Source organism: Topomyia yanbarensis, chromosome 2 (assembly GCF_030247195.1).
Source record: "Topomyia yanbarensis strain Yona2022 chromosome 2, ASM3024719v1, whole genome shotgun sequence".
Lineage (NCBI taxonomy): Eukaryota > Metazoa > Arthropoda > Insecta > Diptera > Culicidae > Topomyia > Topomyia yanbarensis.
This window is the reverse complement of record NC_080671.1, coordinates 98,556,948-98,579,096: the sequence shown is the minus strand read 5'-3', so window position 1 is coordinate 98,579,096 and position 22,149 is coordinate 98,556,948. Positions and strand designations below refer to the sequence as shown.

At 38.7% G+C, this 22,149-nt stretch overlaps 1 protein-coding gene across 3 annotated transcripts in view; it reads left to right on the top strand.

Moving 5' to 3' along the window:
• Nucleotides 1-22,149, top strand: part of LOC131678948 (ATP-citrate synthase) — a 151,098-nt gene that overhangs the window by 34,041 nt on the left and 94,908 nt on the right. For 2 of the 3 annotated variants that reach the window (XM_058959407.1, XM_058959403.1), the window contains exon 1: nt 7,522-7,797. The exons of the other annotated variant lie outside the window; for it this stretch is intronic. The gene's annotated coding sequence lies outside the window, so the exon portion shown is untranslated. Of the gene's footprint in view, nt 1-7,521; nt 7,798-22,149 lie in introns of those variants that run through there. 3 annotated transcript variants of the gene reach the window in all.

Below are 22,149 nucleotides of genomic sequence, written 5' to 3'. Positions count from 1 at the left end.
TTGATAGGAGAAAAAGAGATGATCGATTTGTTTTGCTCTGGTTTAGACATATGCACAGGGTTGAACATAAGTTCCACTGCGATCCACAACGTCAAAACGGAACGGAATCGGAATGGAATTTCAGCTTATCTGGGCCCTAAGCCGCTTTTTTCACTTTCGACGGAGCCACCCCAACTACAACTCATGACACGCTCAACTTTGCGCGCTTATAACTTTGTCAGTTTTTGTTGGATTGACTTGCAGTCTTCACGAGTCGATTTGTTGTTACAAGAAGATTCTTAATTATTCTCACGAAAAACATTGATCGATTACAGCGCCGCCTAGATCTGAAAATGTGAAACTGATGCATTTCTCCATACATTTGATCAATTTTTCCCATACAAACTTTGAGCCATTTGCGGAACCACTTCCATTGTACCAAATGAGCTGAAATTTTCAGGGAAGCTTATTAGCCACCCAAATTATCATATTCAGCTGCAAGGTTTGAAATTCCGCACTTTGCATTTTTTTCATACAACTTTGGGTCACTCTATTGAGCAGTGTTTTTTAAACATTTAGAAAAAAATAGTGTTTATTAATATTATTCGCAGAGCTGAACTGTGTGCTCTCCCGAAATGTAATTTGTTGAGCACCGTAGTCGCCGCAACATTATTTCCCGCTCCTCCTAAGCGAAGTAAAACCATTATGAGATGGTGTAAATTCATGAAAATCTCCCTATTACGAGAGGAGAGAATATATCGGGCTTATTGGGAAGTGTCAGTGAGAAGAAGATGAGTTGGTGTTTTGGAACAGCAAAGCCTAGCAACTTTTTGCGCCCAATGGGGTTCCTTTCTCTGTTGTTTAGAATTCCCCATGTTTGTTTAGTGTCAGTGCAAGATAGATATTAAATTTGTTCAGAACTAAGGAAAATATGTGAGTAGTAAAAAAATCTGAATTTCGTGGTATAACCAACGACACGACCTGAAACTTCATGAAACCTTCTGAAGAAAAAGTGTCCGAGTAATTTACCGCCAGTTACCAGTATATTGAGTGACCCCTCGATGCGCCCAAAACAATAATTTTTTCAGCAACACTTTTTTGTTTATTTAGTTTTCGGTTGTTGTTAACAACCATACATTGCTTTGCACGAGGCAACCAGCAAAGAAAAGGTGGATATTTGCATTGAACTGCTATAACATGGTGCAGATCCCAATATAAGGAATTCGTAAAATAAAATTCTACTGTATTTGGCAGACTTCTGTATAAGCCAGGTGAGTATAGAAAGGTTGAACTGCTGGAAACGGCACGGAAGCGCGTCTATTGAATCTGTTGACACCGCTGAATGTTAACGGTCGTGCAACTGACGGCACAAATTCACCCCATTTCATCTGGCCGCCGGTTACAATGGTATACGGGTCGTGCTAATTCTGCTGCAGCATGATGCCGACGTTTATGTGAAGGCAAAAGCGGCCTTATTCCTCTGCACAAAGCTGTTGCTGTGGTAGTTTTACCTGACAGAGCTGAACAGGAACTCCAGAAAAAAATACATGTGAGTAGAAGTTTAAACTATAAAATGTTGCAATATTTTCAATTATCAATGCAAATTTTCAGATGAATACAAGGAGCACTGTGTGATGGATGCTTGTCGTCAGCCATTCAATATTCAGCCACTGAACAAGAACCCGTACAGTGGTGACACACCATTACATGCAGTAGCCCACTCAGTGTACCCGAAGTGAAAAAAAGTTCTCGTAATTTTGATTCGTAAAGGTGCTCAGATGAACACTACTACGAAATTATGTACGTGCTTCTTATCACGATGCTAACAAGGTGGATGTGCTTGATGGACTCGGTCAAACAACGTTAAATCGATGCGCTAGAGAAGAAAATATTCAAGCCTGTCGACTGTTACTGTCGCGCAACATCGATACCAGCATTGTATCCATGCAGGGCCGCCCATTTACCTACAGAGAATGTGTTGAAAATTTTGCAAGATTCGCCTTCAGATACGGTCGATCTAGAGTGGAAGCGGCCAAAGCCGATGATCTGGATACGGCTCGACGGATTATGCTCTCTGATCCTGTGACCGTCAATTGTGACCTAGATGGACGACATTCTACTCTACTGCGCTTTGCTGCTGAATATAATCGGAATGGTGAAGTTTCTTCTGGAGGACGACGGACTTCTGCACCTTCCCACAAAGGCCCGCCTGTGTTCCGCTGCACAATGCTTGTTCTTATGGGCATTACGAAGTGACCGAACTGGTAGTAAAATACCTGTTCACTGTAAATATAAATCTGGTGGGGAATGAACCGGGAGATGGCAGAAGTGGCTATACTTATATTCTTAAGAGAAAATGGAAATAAATGAATCCGAGAACCAAACAGGCTAAACCGTCAAAGTGATAAGAGTGTCATTTATATCGTCGATATTTTCAGAAGATTACGAGATTTTTTATAAACGAGCTGATGAGGAAAAATTCGACGTTTACACAGATGCTGACTATTGACCAAATAATGCTTTCCTAACATTGTACAATCACAAATGAAAATTTAAAATAAAAGCACTAGATGAAGTGGTTAGAAAACACTCAAGACCAATACCACTTTTGATAATCAGTGGACATAACGGGTGAAGTAGATTGTGGCAACCGATTGCGCGTTAACGTCAACTAACGTCACAAACTGAAACTTAGTGCACTATCCTTAAGAAAAAGCGTTCAAAACATTTACCGCCAGTTACCAGTATATTGAGTAACGCTCCGATGCGGACCAAAACATAATTTCTCCAGCAACTTTTCTTTGTTAATTTCATTTGTAGTTGCTGTTACTGTAAGCAACCATGTTTACAGTATAGTGTTTAGGAAAATATCCAGCATCGGATTGATAAGTTCTTTCTATTATTATGCTATCTCTCTGGTGTAATTCGAAAGCATTTTTGGATTTCGACGCACATTTAATAATTTCATTTTGCCTTGTGGAGCAGTAAGGCCGCATTATACTGGTGAAATAGACTCCAATGAAAAACTTGCCGCAAATCGACCATACCAACGGATTCCCAGGATTGACGATAGCGGTCGTCAAAATTAACGTATGTAAGAGATAAGATTGAAAGCGAATGGAATCAAAAAAGTTATGGTTTCAAAACTAAGAGTTTCTCAATCGTTTCCTGATATCGAGCAGCTAGATGTTCTAACAATTAGTGCTTCATCTTTTCGTTTCACAGGATCGATCACTTCCTCACGTCACACCAAGAGGTAAAAGTTGGCCGATCGATTGGAAGGAATCGTATTTCCGATCACAATGTAATTTTTTGCTTCAAAAGCACTGTTGTGTAGACATCCTTCAGAACATCAAGAACAGTAACGAGACCCATCAATTATACCCATCTCAGGCAGCTGAATACCGGGTCCGCCCGAAATTGTATCATTGTACTTTTTGGCCTTGAGTTTATGAAGAATTGTACCAGCGAAACAAACGGTTTAATCATTGATAAATTATTCTATAACGGCACACATTTTATTGATCAGTAGCGAACCAATATAGAGCAGATTACATGAATTTGATTTTATTGATTGACTTTCATTTATTTTATTTCATATTTAGTTTCTCGACTGAGAAAACTATTTTTTGTGAGCTCCTTGGTCTGATAAAAAGACATATCAAACGCAGTCTGATCAGCGTCGGCTTTCAGTTGGTTCACCTTAATTGCTCTGTTTGTGATCGGCTGACGATGTGTCGGAACTTACTTACAGAAAGGATTTCTGCCGGAATGTTAAGCTCTTCGCAGATGTATTTTGTTGTTATTCGTTATCTAGCTCGAGTGTTTAGTTCAGCGCGATAGTCCTCCATATACTGTTAAAATTATTCGCTCTGGTAAAAACGCAGCCGGGGCGTAAGTGAACCAACCTTCGAAAGTACGATGGTAATCTTTTAGATCCTGATCTGGTACTGTTCGACTGATCCGATTTCGACTGAGAACCACTTTGCATACACACATTCGTGGTAGTTGTTGTAAGAGATATAATTCCTCATGTGTGTTTTTATCCGTTTACAATTAACATTTAATGTCGTACACTAAACTTGGGGCGAAATTCGAGTTTTTTTGAAATTAGCTTTTTCTGCTTTTGATTTGTCTGTTTTCCCCCATTTTGAGGTCAAATATAATGATGGAGATGTATTTCTGGAGAATGCACTTTTTTCGGAGCTGCAGTAATAAGTTCACGGTCATGGAATAGGGATCTTTAGGGGTGTGCGGGTTAAGGCATATTCTGATGCAGATTAGTACCGTGAGTTAATATCTCAGTCCTTTTTCAATTTTTTGGCCCGAAACTATTGAAAAAAATATTTTTTAGTTTGTTTCCTTTTAGGACAATAACACATCCAAACCCATGCGACTTGCACGACCCTATAGGTTGCCTTATCAGATCTACCATAGTTTGCAGATGAAACTTGGGATGGCAGGTTGCTAGCGGATTGACAAAGTACCAGATCATGCTGGGTGGGGTGCTGTCCCGGTTAACAATGAGGCGAACGAGATATTTGCAGATACGTCATTTAGTAGGACAACTGTCAGTTTGCTGGTTGAGTTTAATTTGGTTTTTTTTAAATTTAAAAATCATAAAAGAATAATTAAGGTTTAAGAATGATATGAGTGTACTCGTAAGGACACCCGCTACCAATACATATGAAAAACTGGCACAATTTTTCCAAATTAAAGATCCCTATTGCTTTTAGTTATTAGTCTATTTTCTAAAAAATTAACTAAACGACTTTTGAAAAGCTAACAAGTTGTTGTGCTATAAACTTGTTTTTCCCTGCGTAACCAGGGGTTGCAACGGTGTTGCTAGTTTTATTCATTTTCTAACCAAATGTCATATTTGACATTACCAGTTACCTGAGTTACTGAGGGGTAGTCATATTTGTGATACACTTTTGGAATGCAAGTGTCTAGTCGTGTCGTTGGTATAACGGCATAGCTACCGGGTCAGATGAAGTAGATAAGCCACTATATGTGTGCACTAAGCGGTTTCTACTTTGCATGAGCATTGTCAGGATTAGAGAATTTTGTTACGTAACATTTGATTATTTGTATCATACACAACCGGTCCTTCTCTCTGATAGACCTAACAGAATCCAACGTAATCCAAAATATCAAGGAGTTTAACATTGGTACTGCATGAGTCTCGGTTTCCAGTTGAAACTTTATTTATGGAAAGTATTTTGTAATCACCGTGATACCGCGACTACATTTCGAAGAACTGTATAAGCCAAATGGTGTCAAATGATTGTAGCTTCAGAATAAGCTCCATCTTTCATTCACGGTCCCAAACACTCATTTGCTTGTGGGTTACCCTTCAAGTTTGGGAACAATTTTTCTCTAGTGGAGAGAAAAACACCATTTTTGACAATGTATGTCCCGACATAGTATGGCAACACGTCCAATGTTATAAGGATAGGCAATGTTCGATTGGATTCGTTTTTTGACAGTTAAACGCGAATCCAATCGATACAAAATTGAGCCTCAGCAGTTCTCTTACTACAGTTTTTCTAGTCGATCCCCCATATGCTTGTTTATATGTCAGTGGCTCTAGCAACTACAAATATATTTAAAATGACCGTTAAAGCGGGCTAAGCATTATTTTCGAGTGCTATGTCTGTTAGTCTGTGACAATATACCAAACATTTTGAATGCGAACCTTTTCAATCCTCCTGGGTTTGTGGTTGGATCTACCAAGAGCATCGTTCACCTAAAATTCTCCCACCGATATTGTTCTAAGGTATGCACGAGGTATGATTACCCTGGACTTATACTGCAAGTACCTCTGTTGCCAACCAGAATGGGTTATTTTTCCCAATTTTGCGATCCACACCATTAAAAGAAAATCCGACATGCGCTTCCTATATCGTAACATAACCTAGGTTTTATCGGCATGCCATCTATAGCGATCACAATGACCTTCTCCTTGTTGAAAATTGTGGTTTCCATGCAAGTCGGTTAAGTACGGCCTCGTTGAACCTAAGAGCAAAGCCTTTTTGGTTTTCTTGATTCGGATTGGAGTCGTACAATATTTAGTTTTTTCTCACTTGCTTTTGCAATCGCAACTTCAGTTGCTTGATTTCTTTGTGTAAGTGTTCCGCTCTTAGCAAAAATCAACCAACGCCAACTATCAGGTTGAAAGTAAAACTTTTAAATTAATCAAGAATAATAATCAAAGTAACAGTTTTCCTTTTAAGCAAATGAAGAATAGTACTCACAACAAAAGTTTTATTTTTTAAACTAAGAGTATGCGTTGGTTTTTTTGTCTGTGTGTACAAATCGTTTTTTGTCTGTGTGTACAATTTTTTTTTGTCTGTGTGTACAAATCGTTTTAAAGACGTGACAATTTCTTTTTAGTTCTCCTTACCGCTGCTCTAGTTTCAAATTCTATTGCTTCTTTTTCCCATACAAGATTTGATAGTTGTTATCTTTTGACTATGGATTGATAAACTCAGCACAATTTGTCCTCAGCATCGTCGAATGCGATCGCTAAGGCTTCCTCCAATTTAAAGTTTGCTCTGATGGACAATTTCCAATTCGACATCTTCATATTCGCCATATTTGCTCAGTGTGCTTCCCAGTCAGCGTGACAAGCAGAAAGTTTGCAAAAGTTGAGCAAAGCGAAATTGATGCTGGCAGAGTTTCTGCGAGCATTTTGCGCGATTTGTGCGAGAATTCTGGCAACGCTCAAATGCAACAACCGTTTCTGACAGAAGCGGTTAAACCAACCGATGCTGCTCACTTCCTGCCACATCTTTGTCAGATGTTTTGCTCGATTCGTTCTAAATTCTACCAGGTACGAATTGCCAGGGTCTTTGCACAGTTTATGTCCGAGTTATGCCAAGGTTTTGCTCGGTTCCTGTCAAAATTTGCCAGAAAACGTGAGCGAATCCGAGTTCGCCCTAGCTCAACTAACCCGCCCTCTAAGAACGGTTGGTTTCAAAATCGTCCAATGAAGGACGTTCGTTGGACCAATTTGGAAATCGTCCAAATAACCGTTCAACGAACGTCCATCGTTGGACCCGTGTTGAACGATTTTGAAACAATTTTTTGGACTTCTCAGTGGGCGACAGGATATACGCAGAAATCTGATAGGGCTGCCAAACCAAGACTTACAGAAATCTAGCAGAGCGGTCTCTGCCAGAAAATTTGCTGACTCCAGTGACACAACCGATTCTAACTAGAATCTAACTAGAATCGGTTGTGTCACTGGAGCCGGAATACGAACTGGAACCAGCCAGAATTCCGGTTCATTTCCGGCTGAGCTTAACTGGGTTAGAGCTTTAATCTCGAGACAAACGGATTTATAACATTATTTTCAGTGTAAGAGCCACCCTAGTGTCGATATCGCCCAGCCGTGCTAAAACGGCCGGCAGAATATTCGCCGATTACACCGCACCTGCGCTTTCTCTTTCTTTCGGCTACCGTTTCCATCGTCCCTCCTTCTCTAGCCGCTTTGCTTTGATTGTCAGTCTGCTTGCTTTGCTTCTTCGCCTTTGCTGTTTTCCATCAGTCGGGTTGTTATCTCCGCGTGATCAAGACGTAATTTCGCGCACGTATCGTGTAGTAGTGGTGCGATTTGTGAAGAAAACTTGCTATACAGCTCTGGCCTTTTCCCTCCTGTGTGGAGTGTTAACGATTTTCGGTCGGTCTCTGTCTTACCCGGGCGCTCCATTATTAATTCTTGTGTGGATAAAATTGCAAGTTTCCCAATAATTCATATTGTGGATTATTGAAATCGGTGGAGAAGTGTCCAGCAATTGCCGCTGCATTTATCGGGTAGGTCTATTCTTTGTAGAAGATAACCGAAGTCACCGAAACGGACTGGTCCGTCACAGAAACGACGGAAGACGTGCAAATCTCTTTCCCCCCTCTACGTTCGATTTTTTTCCGCTCGCTGCGTTTTTTACTGTTACTTTAGGATTGCATAAATTAAACAAAACTCGAAAAGTTGGTGACAACGCAATGTTAGAGAAATCAAACGGTGCAATTTACATATAATTTCAATAAGGAAACCACAATCACTAACAACGGCCGAAACCTGTGCTCTGTGTGTAAGGGATAACACAAGTGCATTTTTTTTTTTCGTGTGTTGCCCGTCGTCGATTGATCGCACACAAATATTGCGTATTTTTATTATGACGTAAACGGGAGGCGGGGGCTGAATGGACCAGTTCAGTATACCTGGAACGATAGTCCATGTGTTCCATGCTAGGACCTTGTTTAAAGTGGTTTTGACGTGAAACAAATTAGTTGGAACGATTTTACATGTAATAATTGTAATTTTAATTTATTAACTCACGAAACCCTGTGACTACCGTTCGTATAACATGTGACAGGTCGGAGAAATTATTTTGGAAACCAAAGATTATGATAAAGAATGTGATTGGTCTGGTATACAAAGTGTCAGCGGTCAAGAAAGAATGTTTGGTGTAATTAGAATTGCTCCTTAACGTAAGAATTCTGACACATTTGATATAATTGAGATCTTAATGGAGATGGAGTCAATGGCAGATTGACTTCATACACGAGGATAATTAATTTCATTGTTTTTGCTGTTACTAATGTTAGCTATTTAATAGTACTGGCTACTGAAACATTAGTTGCAATTCAAAATCGTCCGCTTTAGCGATTCTTCTTAATGATAAAATTTTTTGCTGTGTTTTGCAAATGCATTCGTGCTACATACTTTCGCTGTCTATACACTTTACAGTTGTATGTATAGAAAACTGGATAGAAACAGAACCCTGTAGTATGGAACGTAGTTCAGATGTAATCGTCTTTAACCACCGCTTTTGTTTGATCGTTAGCAGTTAATTTGTGTACGTTAAATACCTACATTAGCAGTAACCATCCGATACGTTAATCACGACTTTTCATCCTTCACGCAAAAGCATCAAAGTAGCGGTACCGCAATTGGCTTATCCAAAACTCAATAAGTACCTAGCCGGTTACAGTAAAGTAGTAACAGTAATAAGCGAGTGCGTAAATTATAACTGCTGTTTTAGTGGGTTGAACCAGGATGTAAATACAAGACATTTAATTGATAGAATGAAGGAAGCATTTTCACCTAATATGTGACGTAAATTATACGTAACCTTTTTTGAGGCAAAATTTTAAATTGTCTGCTTTAGCAAGTCTAATCCTTTTGGTAGCGATAAGCGCTCTATGTTGTTCCTGGTTTGATTATTCGTCCGACGAAAATATTCAAAATGCTTGGAAGGTTTAGGTGAGCCTTTTTTTGATAACTCGAGCATTCCGTTAAACCCAGTAATACCGGTTGGCTCGACCGGAAATTTTCAGATCGGTTACGATTTTCAAGAATTGAAGTAGTTTTTGAATAGACGCGAAGATGGATCGAGTAATGTGGCGTTTTGATGCTCCCTGGTATGCTATTCCTTTGAATTATTTTTTTGGCAACTGTTTAACATTTCTATGTAGTCTTTCAGAAGCCTAGTGAAAATGTTACAAACTGTGCATGCACAGTAAGATATGCAATCGACACATTCCGCGGGCTTGTACACCAGAATGACGTTTTTGTTTTGTCTTGTTTTGGTATTACAATATTTTTTCCTAGATTCGGTAGTGTTTAAATCATTGAAATGTTATGTAATCCAACCATTGACTTTTCTACAAATAGTTGAAAAATATATAGAAAAGTAAGTTGAATTTCACGGAAAATGGCTCCTGAATTATTGACTTCTAAGAAAAGTTCTATTTCATGAAACTATTATTGAAATTTTTATCTGTTTAAAGGAATTTATTCGTTATTGAGTGTACAACAGTAAAACTAGAAAGATTTTTTTCTTGATTTGACCACTAATACTTTTTGAACTAATAGAAGTTTTGATTGTTTCTGCGTTGTAACGTCACGAAAAATGCCCATTTTTTAATTTTATCAAAAAAACTATAATTTTGTCCAAATTTATATTCCGGATTCTCTTTGTATTCAAAAATACTTTTCTAAAAATCCTACAATTTCTTTTATTGGATATGTGGAACTAAAGTTAGAACAGGATACACTTTGCGTTGTAACGTCACGCAATTCAACTTTTATCAGACACTTGAATGATTTATCAGATATAGTATTAAATTTTCCTACGTATGGTTTATTTAAACGCATTCAAGTTGTTTCGTAAACAGGAAATTATACTAGCGTGATATTCATAAATTCAGAATGTATATCCTTAAGTGCTTAAGGGGTTATATACCATCGAAACATTCGACACAGTTATATACAACGATTTGACCAACCTTCATTCTATAAATCTGTTATAACTTTTTCAAATGAACTCCTTCATCAAACCTAATTATAGATTTAGAAAATAAACAAAATTTTATATAAGATTTGATATACAACACTTGAATGCACTGGAGGAGTTATTTTTAATAAACGATTGAACAACGTCACATTATATTTCTTTAAAAGTCCACCTACGCTGTACTCTCATAGACGCTGGTTACATGATACGTTCCGATGCAATCACGCTAACAGCAACGTAGTCCAGGACACGCGATGGAAGGTTGTGAGGGAATTTCCGAACTTTGTTCTCGGGTTAGTATTTAGCCATGAATAATGATGCGTTCCCTGAATATTTCTTTTCCCCCAGTAATCAACCATTCCACACTTCGCCATCATCGATGAGACGCCCGTTTTAAGGTTCTCCGCAACCTCCGTTGTAGTCGCACATGCCGTCAGTTAGTAACTAACCAATTCTTCCGTTACACGCCCAAATACATCATCGAAGCAGCTACATTATCGAAATGCCTGAGGTATTAAATCCAATATTGACGGGTATCTATTCGAATTTACGGGAGGTTGTGAAAACATAATTGGGTCTACAGGGACCTATCTGGGTGACCACACTAAATCGTCTCCATTGCTTAGAGTCGGATAAAAAGGCTTTGGCTCATCTCAAATGAGCCTTAAAAAGATAGATGAGGGAGTGTTTATTGGTGTTTGCAGACTTTTAAAAACCCGTCGAATTGACGATTGGATGTAACATATTCTTTCGCAACATCACGGCGATGTGGCGTGCTCTTTTTCTCTGAATATTTGCAACTATAATTTATACAATATTTCAGTACACTTAGCACTGTCGATTGTATGGCGCTTAAATTGTGCTCGCTTTGTCATATAAATCCACTTGCTTAAGCCCAACAATACAAATATCATACTATAAACTCGGATCGGGAACTTGATTCCTTACCAAATTAAACAAAGCAATACTGCCAGTTTATTTTTGTTTGTGAAATATGTGATAAAAGCTGCTATTCTGGCTCCGTTAAACTACCATATTGAGCCGTGTCAAATAAATAAATATGTCAAATCACTCAAATTCATCCACAACAGATATGAAAGAAAAATTCTTGGCTTGATCAATTATTTCTGCTACAAATAAAAAAATAAACTGTAGCGTGATTTTTCGACAACCCCATATTGTTATTCGAGTAAATTTTTATTAAAATGGCTAAATGTGATAAATGTTTAAAATTTTACTCAAAACAATAGCACCAGCGTAACTTACAGAGTTATAGAAAAGTTGAAGATTTTCGTGACGTTACAACGCAACGAGATATCGCTTTTCTGAGAAAGGAGCGTTGTAACGTCACGAAAGTTAAAAGATGCTTAATAAGAAACAAAACAATAAAAAATATATTTAATGACACCTAGTTATTCGTCTGCTATTTAGAAATATCATAGAAGATTCGTTCTTGTTAAAAATCTTATAGAGCAGATATTTTGACTTTTATGGAAATACGTTGAAAGTTCTCATCTGTGACGCGTTGTAACGTCACGTTACATTATCAGTTATAAAACAATCCTCTTCCAGTATATTCAGTTTATGTTTATTGAATCTTTAGTGAAATTTTGTGTACTTTCCGAATCTGTAATAAGTTCTGATGTAGGCGTTCATTTGATAAAGTTATAACATATTTATGGAATGAAGAATCGTCAAATCGTTGTAACGTCACGAAAGAATGTGTCAATCGAAAAAATCAAACTTTCGAGAAAATGGGATACTTGGAAGTGGTCATTAGAATGTTATTTTGATGCATTTAACATAACTGACCAAAAGATGAAGCGAGCAAGGCTACTTCATCTGGGCGGAGTTGAGTTACAACGAATTTTTCCTAGTTTACCAGATCACGATAACAGGTCTTTGGTTGCATTGGAGCCGAAGGTATACGATGTTGCTTTAGAGTTACTTGATTCTTACTTTCAAGCTGGAAGACAGGATGTTGTTGAGCGACGAACGCTTCGTAAACTAAAACAAGAGCTTAATGAAAAAATCTCGCAGTGCATTATTCGTCCACGCCAACCAGGAATGAACTACAGTTTTGAGAAATACTCGTATAATGTGTGCGATATAATCAAGGAAATCTATTTTATAGACATTGTTGTAGAGAACTGTCGATCGGATGAACTTCGTAAAGCTATATTAAAGCACGATCGTATTCTAAAAGAAATCGAAGGATTTGAAGAACGACAGTGTAATGCGGGAATCAGCAGTGTAAGTTTAAAAGACAGCAAGAGATGGATGGTCCGGACATCGAGCATCCACTGGATATAAGAGGCGTTTCAATCCAAGGTCTTTGATGAAGAAAATTACTCGTTTTTTTTCATGTGGACAGTCAGGCAATTCTTCCAATTAATCAGAGTGCCCAGCTCGAGGTCGAACTTGCCGTCGATGTCAGCAGTACGAATTTGGTAGAAATATGGGAGAGGATGAAGCAGAAAAATTAACTGCTGCTTTTAAAGTCATCCAAAGGATTGTCTCGGACTTTAAAAGGATATGGTAGTGATAAACCACTTAATGTCGTTGGAAAATTTGAAGCAAACGTCAATATTGGATGTAGAGCTACGGTTGCATGATTTTTTCGTCGTTAAGGGTGGTCAGAATTATATTCTCGGAGATTCTACAGCTAAGAAGCTAGATGTCAAAGGAGCTCAAACCATTTAGCAAGAGCAATGGAGTACAAGTGCGCATTGAAATGGATCCAGATGTCAAGCCAGTGTTTCAACCACTACGAAGAGTACCAATGTCAATGGAGACAGCAATGAACAGAAAACTGAACCAACTGAGTGAGCGTGATATCATCGAAGTTAAAAGCTGCAGTTGAACCAATAATTTGTTTGGATTTACGTCGCATGAATCAAGCGATAGTTCGAGAGCATTTTCCGATGCCCATTGTCGAGGAATACTTTGCACGGTTTGGACGAGGAAATTTTTAGAGTAAGCTTGACAGCTCGCGAAGCATTTCATCAAGATCAGTTGACTGAAGAATCAAGAGATGCTACAAGATTTTCATCACCAATTGCAGTCTGTTTCGATTCAAACGTTTGCCCTCCGGGCTGGTAACTGTACCTAAGATGTTTCAATGTATCATGGAAGAAATATTATCGAGTTGTGAGGGATCCTTCTGGTATCTTGATGACATACTTGTAGAAGAAGAAACAAAAGAGATTCATGACAGAAATTTGCAAAAGGTAGTGTTCTCTCATTAGTTTAATTTTGTTTTAGGTTCTTGACAGGCTTCAGGAAAGGGCGGTAGAGCTAAACTGGGAAAAATGTGCTATTGCGGTTTCAAAGCTTAAGTTTTTAGGGCACCGTATTTGATGGTATTAGCCCATCACATCACGCAGTTTAGTCATTTCGTCTTCCGTCATCTGAATCGGAAGTAAGCCGCCACGCTCGGATGTTTTGATCCGAAAGATAAAACGATAGTAAAAGCTGATGCAAGCCCTCCTGAATTGGGTGCAGTTTTTCTACAGGAAAACTCCAAGAGAATTAGAGTAATTAGTTTCGCATCAAAATTATGGCAAGGGAAAATGATATTGATATTAGAGATCGGGTTGTTTATACCCAAAAGAATGAAGAGAACTAATACGTTACAGACAGACTTAATACCAGAAGAATTCGAAGTTATTTGGAAAACTGAAGGAGATACAACAATTAGATCATGCATATCGGGAAAGGAGTACAGGCGATACGTGGCACACTTGAAGAAGATCTTTTCAGAAACACTAGCATCAGAAAGTGGATCATCTGAGCAAGGATCCGAATCATCTGGAATACAGCGACAGATAGCAGGATCATCAAAGGATCAGGAGAGTGATTGTGTACTGCCTGGAATGCAGAAGCGGAATTCTGGCCTGTCTGAGGAACAAGAGTATGGTTTAGAAACCGTCTTCAAACAGCTATTAGAGATGCGTTCGCGAGTTGAACCCAAGAGATCAAAGACTATATCCCACATTGAATTTATAAAGTTTGTAGCATACAGGGTGCCCCATCTCGAAGTATCCTATTTCAACATTGAACAACTCCGCCATTCTCCAGCCGATTGACAGATACACACAATTCTGAAACGTCATTTAGTGCCATTTTAGCTATGAGTCGATTAAGACCAAACGAACGGGGCACCTTGATACACCGCCGCCGCTAAAATTAAGTTCTTGCAGAGCAAATTCCCAGGACGCGTTTGACTCAAAAAATGGTGATTTGAAATGGCCTCCTCGTTCTCCGGATTTAACGGTACCAGACGGATTTAACGGTACCAGACTTGAAAAGTAAAGTTTATTCTAGCAAACCTAAGAACCTTGACGAACTCCAAGCTAATATACGAGCTGAAATTGCTGCGATTGAGCCAGAAATTTGTCCAATGTCAAGTAAAATGCTCACAAAAGAGCTACTTTTTGTGTATTAAATGGGAGTGGTCATTTAATTGACGTTGTATTCTAAACCTGGTTTTGTAATACCTTTTACTTGTGAAAATTGGCTGGAAAATCGCAAAGTTGTTTTATGCTGAAAAAGGATACATCCAGCTGGCGCACCCTGTAGTTGGATCTAATTACGCAAAATCAGGAAAAACCAATCTCTCGTTTTCCACCTTTCGTACGCTTCTATCGATTTTTATTTTGTTGTTTATTGATTTTTTTGGAGTTTTTTATTGAAACATTGATGAATTGGATTTTCAAGGTCGACCCTGAAAGCGGTATGGTTAGAAAAAGACGATAAACGTATGTCAAATTGGACTTTAAACAGATACCGGAACAGAATTCAAAGGTCACGGACATGATCGTGAGACAAATAAAGTTGTTTTTGCAGACAAGTATGGACCAACATGTTTCTTTGACACCAGTTGTAAAATGTATCATTGATGCACTGTAACGACAATCGGCTTCATTCCTTATGACAAGAAATATTTTCAAATCATCGACGAAACACAGTTTCCCTTTCTATAGACCGAAGACCGCATCATTCACGAACAATGAACATAGTAACGGATCTAGTGTACTACCTTGTGAAAACTTCGGAATTGTTAGAAAAGGATTCAGACACGTTGCCACCAATTTGCACGATGACCTCGTGGTGTACAGGGTAGGATCGAAGCCAGTGGTAGAATCTCGCGGTACATTCTAATTTATCAAGCTTTGCTTGAGATCTGTGTAGACCGTGTCCAGCTGAAGTTTCTGTGCACATATTTTCTAGGCAAAACGATGTGAAGCTAACTAGATTCGTCTCAACCGATCGACCAGGGAAGAATTCGTGGTGATATGTGCTTAGATAATGTTTAATAGCAAAAAACGGCACCTCGAAGATAAGCGATTCAAAAAATTTTGACTCGACTCTCAGCGAAGTGATTCCTCAGTGCTCCTTTTGTCACCTGTCTTGTGTACCGGAAGCATGACTTTCAATCACCGGCAAATTTATGCTGCTGAAGTGACACCTTGAAAAGGTGCATCAGTATGATCGCTAAAATAATTATGTTTTCAGAACAGCTGAAGGCATAGCGCGTAGTCCTGGAACATAAGACGGTTTTGTTTTTTCGTATTGCAGAGGAAACGGATTGTTCTGAAACGATGAATACATCTATATCCACCGCACCAACGGAAACATCACGGGCCGCGTAGTCGAGCTCAGTTGGCAGATGGCGCTTTAGTCGTGAAAACACTCGAGAAGTAGTAGGCAAATAGAGAGCATTTTGGCGCCGTTCTAGTCGCTACTTCGGCATTGTTGACCATCCTAGACGGATTGTCCGTTCACATATCAATTGTACAGCAATTTATTGTAACTGCAGTACTCAATACTGGCTATTGCGAAAAATGACTTGAGGAAAGGGTATCATCGATTTGTGTACGCACACAGACCCTTGGCACGGATGCCTTTCAGATTCCGAAGCATAGCGGTGGACCAGGGGGTTTCCTGGGAGGTAGATATTTTGGCACTAATTTTTCCACTCAGTCACGGAGTAATCGGTTATAGAGATCGACGGAAGCATCTACATTGACTTGATCAAGTAGTACTGTAGGTGTAACACCTCAGTCGGACAGCAATAAGAAGCGGCTTAGTGCTACTAGATTAGTTTTGCAAAAATTAGGACGATTCACAGCTAAAGCTTCTACATATTGTGGTGAACTAATAATGGGATTGGATATTTCTAAAGCGGGAGGATAGTTATCCAAAGAGACGAACACTCAGGCAAAGCATTCCCATTGCCGATGATAAGGTCCAGAAAACGAGATTGATGGTCGGAAATCGTGCTTATTTGATTTAATCAGTGAAAAGCCATCCCGTCCAGAAGTAAGCGACTGGCAGGATTTGTTGTCCAGGATAACGGGGCTAGGGTAAGCGTATCCACGTCCAGAAGAAACCCACATGAGTCTTGGTTGATTGAAATCAAGTACTATCATCACCTTGTTTGCATCTACCTGAGAAGAAGCGCGCCTAAAAGAGTCTAGATGGAGTTACGCAAAAGAGCAGTCAAGTCCTTTTCTAGAGGAATGTAAACAGCTCCAATAAATTATTTCTTCGTCTGTGTAGTAATCATCGTCCAAACAGCTTCAATGCTTGAGGAACTATCCACACCAAATTTATAGGAGGCAAGCGCGGAAGAAACAGCGATTAGAAATCCACCGTTGCGACCATGGATGCTGCTACGTGCGCTTCGATCAGCACGATGAACCGCGTAAAAATCCCCGAAGAGCTGTATCGATGTAATACGATCATCAACCCAAGTTTCTATCAGAACATAACCATCGTAGTCGCCGTCAAGTACAAGCGCTCGATTTTCGTCCTTAGCCTTCTGACGTTTTGGTAGTACAACCTCGAACCACGTTTCAAGCGTCACGACATATTGCATATACGTGATGTACTCGATGACATGCTGGAAACCAGAAGGTTTTCAGGAAGCGGATCGTCATTTAAAGAATAATACTCGTCTGAGAAGGGAACTTGGAAGACCCCTCACGACTTCCGAACGCAGGGTCGGAATGACTAAGCTGGACGCTGGCTGGTAGCACAAGTGCGTAGAAGCGCTTGGGGACTTCCGTGATGCGGTGATGGCAGCGCAGCGTAAATTTGTACAGTCTCGGCGATGGCGGCGCAATTGTGCTTCGTTCAAACGTTCCGTAGTGACGTCGTGTAGGCTCCATTCGTTGGTACAGAACCAGTTTCACCACTTTCATTTAGTTGGATAAATCACAACATTTGCTCTTGAATTGCGTCCGAACATTCTAACTATAGCATCCAAAGTTGCGTCTAAACAAAAAAGAATTCTTCCGGATGTGAGTCGCAAAATGTCAAAAAATTTTTGTTAAGACGATTAAATTATCTTTCTTATTTTCACTTACAGTAATAATACAATGCATACAATGCCACCTAGCGGTGAAAATGCGAGCTAGTGGGTTTTCTCCATATAAATTGTCGAAAAATCCCATATAAACTTCAGGCACGTTGGTCCGGTTGGTCAGCATGAAAAAAAACTTTCTTTTGCGATTTTTTTAGAACTTTGCGTGAAGCGAATTGATCGAAACTTTTGTAACTAACTAGCATTAAGTTGCTGCTAGTTACTGATGAGGAGAATCCGAACACTGAAAAATCATACTTTCAAACTTCTGAAAAAATTAGATAATATTTTATGCCGTTCCCCACCCCAATTGACAAGTATATTATTAAATTGTAAACCTTCCACACTACAAATGATGCGATGGCACGGGTGATGATGTTAGATTGCTTAGTGTCTTATCTGTACGGAAATGAATAGAGTTCAACACACCGGATTATGAGTGTCAGATATCTTCAAATCCTGATAAACACAGTTATTCCCCGATACGGTACTAGACAGACCGGTGATTTTCGCCTTTGGAACCGAAGGGAAGCTCGTGGGAAAAAAAATCACCATCAAACAGTGTCAGCTCATTGTATCGAGTACCGGAAACAGCGAAATGAACAGCTGTGATTTGGAGAGACTTTGAATGGAACGTAAGAAGAACTGAACTAAAATGTTCGTAAACTATATCAGATTGCACGCAGGAATGTCTCACTCTTGAATAAAACATTAGCGAAAAGATACTAGTTCAAAAAGGCAGAAGTGACTACACAAATATCGAAAGAAGAAAGCTGAATATGCTACGTCATCTATGCAAATAGTCCAATTAAATTGTAACCCTATAATTCGAATTGCTGCTGTTGGTTATGATATCAAATGATGACATTTTTTGGCGGTCACGCGAAGGGGTATATTATTCATATAAAATGGCACATTTTAAATTGTCAATCTTTTTGACCGCATGCGTAAAAAATCTGAAAAGTCTGGCTAGAAGTAGTCGAGTTTCACAGCAATTTATACACTACTTGCAGCCATTGAAGAAACAGCAAATCATCCGTGAACAAATGTTGAACATATCACCCAGAAGATTATCATCGATAGATTGCTAAGAAGCTTGAAATCGATAATACTACCGTGAAAAAGGAGTGGTTGTAAAACGGTTTCGATGAACCGCAAGATAGACTTGAAAATGTTGACAGAATTCCACCGACAATCGAAATTGGATGGACATCCGGGACGTCGCTAGAAAATCCAGCAAAATGTGAAACGCTCTGGACTATTAAGATTCAGGAAGAATCAGAACGGAATGAGGAATCAAATTTAATCGTATTAAACATGTTCCTGATACTTTACCAACAGTTACCGAATAATCACGCATTGTGATGGGCAACGAAACAAACGTTCAGGCTGATTCTGTCAACCTGTTGAACAGTATTAATTTCATTGCCAGTTCCAAGTGTGTCTTTTCAAAGCATTTTAGATAGAAGCAAATGTGCCACGAAGTTCTGATCTGGCAAGGTGTTTGTAGATGTAGTAAAATTAGCGTTCTATACATCACTTCTGGAGCAGAAAAGTATGAGAAATTATACATTGTCTTCAGAAGCGACCATTTATAAGGAAATAACGGTTCAAATTTATTTTGACCTAATCTAGCCTACTGTCATTATGTACGAGGCTAACAGCATGAAACAAGTGTGGGCATCCGAAATAGAAAAATTAATAATTTTCAAGAGAATACTATCATAAGGAATATTTTACTAAGCAACAATGTGTGTGCTATTTATTACGAATGCACCCTGTGTTGAAGAAACTTTGCAGATTTTATCGGTCTTTAGAACGAGCATTTCTCTATGGCACAACATACACAATTCACCCCGGTTTCGCGTTGCCGGGATTCGCTTTCTGTAGTATTCGCTTTACATCCTGTTGGTATGTGTTCTAGTCGGTATCGTACGATTCGCATGAGATGTGGCCTGATGTTGTCTGCTGCTGATGACGATGACGGTCATGATGAGGCGATTTCACCATCATGCGATAAACACGCAAAGTAAGAGGATGATCGCGTCTGTGTCCATGTGGATGGATATTCGCTGGTTCATTCTGTCAAGTACACTACCGCTATCAACACCGGCTTTATCGGTGTGATCGTGTCCGAAATTGTGCCGGTATCGGCATGATTGTACCGTTTTCTGTCATCGTCTAAACGACAATGTGCTGAATGAACTAGCGTTTCTGTTTACAACCGGTTAGTTGATCTTTGGCTTCGGTTGGGCACTGATTGCTTCACTCATGTTGATTCTTTAATTTGATAAAACGATACATAATAATCATGCAGTATACTCTCACGCTTGGTGGTTTGGGGTATGAGAGGGTGTTATTATTAAGGGGGTCGGCGTGTTTTAGAACCTTCAATTTATAGGTTGGATAAATCGAAACCACAAAAGATATTTGCAAATTTTCTTTGTTTAGGAAATAATCATTTTTTGTCTTGACCTTATCCGTGTCAATACAAATTGATTCGAGCAGAATGAGATACTGGCGATCCAACTTCAAGCTTCAAATCCAACTTATGAATGGTTGTTTTATTGGTCATTAAGTGGCATAATTCTGAACAAAATATTTGACAATTTAAATGAAGCTGACCTTTTCTGCAGAAAAGCTGACTCTTCACGCTAAAATGGCTGTCAAGGCTTATTTACACACAAAACATAATGAAATTTAAACGAAATGTCAACCATACATTGCTTGAACCAAAAATTTGATTAAACATAAAGTAAAAATCAATGCACATAAGTTGGCAGCCAAAATTGGTGTTGTCGTTTATGCTTCTAATTTTTCTACCAATTGTTACTTCAATGTCATAAATTGTCTAGAATTGTCACTGTATGAAAGCAAGTTAGCACAAGTGGAAAAATAGTTTTTATATCCCCGGAATTGTCATTTGGAATTTGCTAAGTTTCCGTTATAACTCGCCGTCGGATTTGTAGAGGTTTGGAAGCTATATGGAAAACGTCAATGAAGGTCACGTATATTCTATTCTAATAATCAATCGAGGCCTTTTGCCGATTCTTAGGCGAAACACCAATGATGTGACCATCAAGAACACTTAAGACAACCTTGAATGGCCTCCTTGGGCTTTACCAAATCATCACGCGAGTGGTGTCGTGAAAAGGTTCGTATATGAGTTGACAATAGCTTAAAGTGACATCTCGTCGCTGCTGTGCTATCTTATGACAAATGCCATTTTGGGGTAAACTGATTTAGATATGCCACATCACTTATCAAAAAAATCTCTACAAAGTGGCGTTTTCAGAATTTTGACTTTCTACTTGGATACTGAGATATAGCGAGAAACGCACTGAATTTTTTAAAATTTTTGCTTCAAATGACTGTGTCTGGTGATTGGCTCAAGTAATCTATATGGCGCTTTGCGTCAAAGATGAAGTTGAATAAAAACACAAGTTATCCTGATGTATAAAATGTTTTATGTGTAAAACTATCTGAGAAACACAATGGCATAATAATTTTCAAAATAACAATACACGAATTGTGAGAAAAATGCAGTTTAAGTTTTCAACTGGAAATATAGCATATTTGACAACACTGTAACCAAAAATAACTAGATTCCCTGATTCATTTCCTTCAAAATGCATCTTGCCGATTGTTTACACACCAAGTGAAGACAAAGATATGAATAAAAGTTAATAATTGATGATTTTTTTCTAATCAAATTTTTTTATACACGATTATGACATGTCATACAAATTTTGTCATTAATACACACCTATGACACGTGTGAGTCCGACTTTTGTTTACATTTATAGTGAAAACTCGCAACATAGTCCACCGATCTTCGTAATATTTGAGAGATTAATACAGAATAGAAGAATCAATTGTCTTCTTTGAATTGTTTGTACCATTTATATATTCCAAGATATTCAATCTCAAACTTTAAAATTCGTTTTTCTCGAAATGTGCTAAATGGCGATTGTCATTAGATAGCACAACAGCGATGATCTGATGTCTCCAAATGTATATGATTCAAGACTATCTTTGATCCGTCGTTCAGCTTAGCATAAACTGGACCGTGGTCCACTCACCCCACTGAGCATTTTTTTCTATTAAAAATTCATTGATAATCTTTAAAGAGAAAGCTTAAAACAATTATAATTTTGAGGAATATGATTACCTTCATATTCCGGGATATGGGTTTTCGTGAATGTATTTCGAAGGTGAGTAACTATGGGATCTCATATCGGACATCAATATCTTCCTGTAATTGATCAAAAGTCCACATAATGCCTGTTTTGGTTGAAGGTCATCTGAATGTTTTCCAGCGTTCACCTGACATGGGATAGGATGAAATGGTGGTACCAATTCTCCTTTTACCAAAAATCCGTACCGACGGTAAGTGAAAAATGCACTTGTTCACTTTCGATAATAACACGCGACTTTATTTTGAATGAAACGTATTTATTTTTCCACTTACAACTAAATTTATACATGTACTTTAATTAA